Genomic DNA, 436 nt, shown 5'->3' on the forward strand with positions numbered 1-436 from the left:
CATGAAATTAAAAGACGCTTGCTCCTTGGAAGGAAAGTTATGACCAACCTAGATAGCATATTCAAAAGCAGAGACATTACTTTGCCAACAAAGGTTTGTCTAGTCAAGGCTATGGTTTTTCCTGTGCTCATGTATGGATGAGAGGGTTGGACTGTGAAGAAGGCTGAGTGCCGAAGAATTGATGCTTTTGAAGTGTGGTGTTGGAGAAGACTCTTGAGAGTCCCTTGGACTGCAAGGAGATCCAACCAGGCCATTCTGAAGGAGATCAGCCCTGGGATTTCTTTGGAAGGAATGATGCTAAAGCTGAAACTCCAGTACTTTGGCTACCTCATGCGAAGAGTTGACTCGTTGGAAAAGACGCTGATGCTGGGAGGGATTGGGGGCAAGAGGAGAAGGGGACGACAGAGGAAGAGATGGCTGGATGGCATCACTGACT

This window comes from Bison bison, unplaced genomic scaffold, assembly GCF_000754665.1.
Source record: "Bison bison bison isolate TAMUID 2011002044 unplaced genomic scaffold, Bison_UMD1.0 scf7180017864508, whole genome shotgun sequence".
NCBI lineage: Eukaryota > Metazoa > Chordata > Mammalia > Artiodactyla > Bovidae > Bison > Bison bison.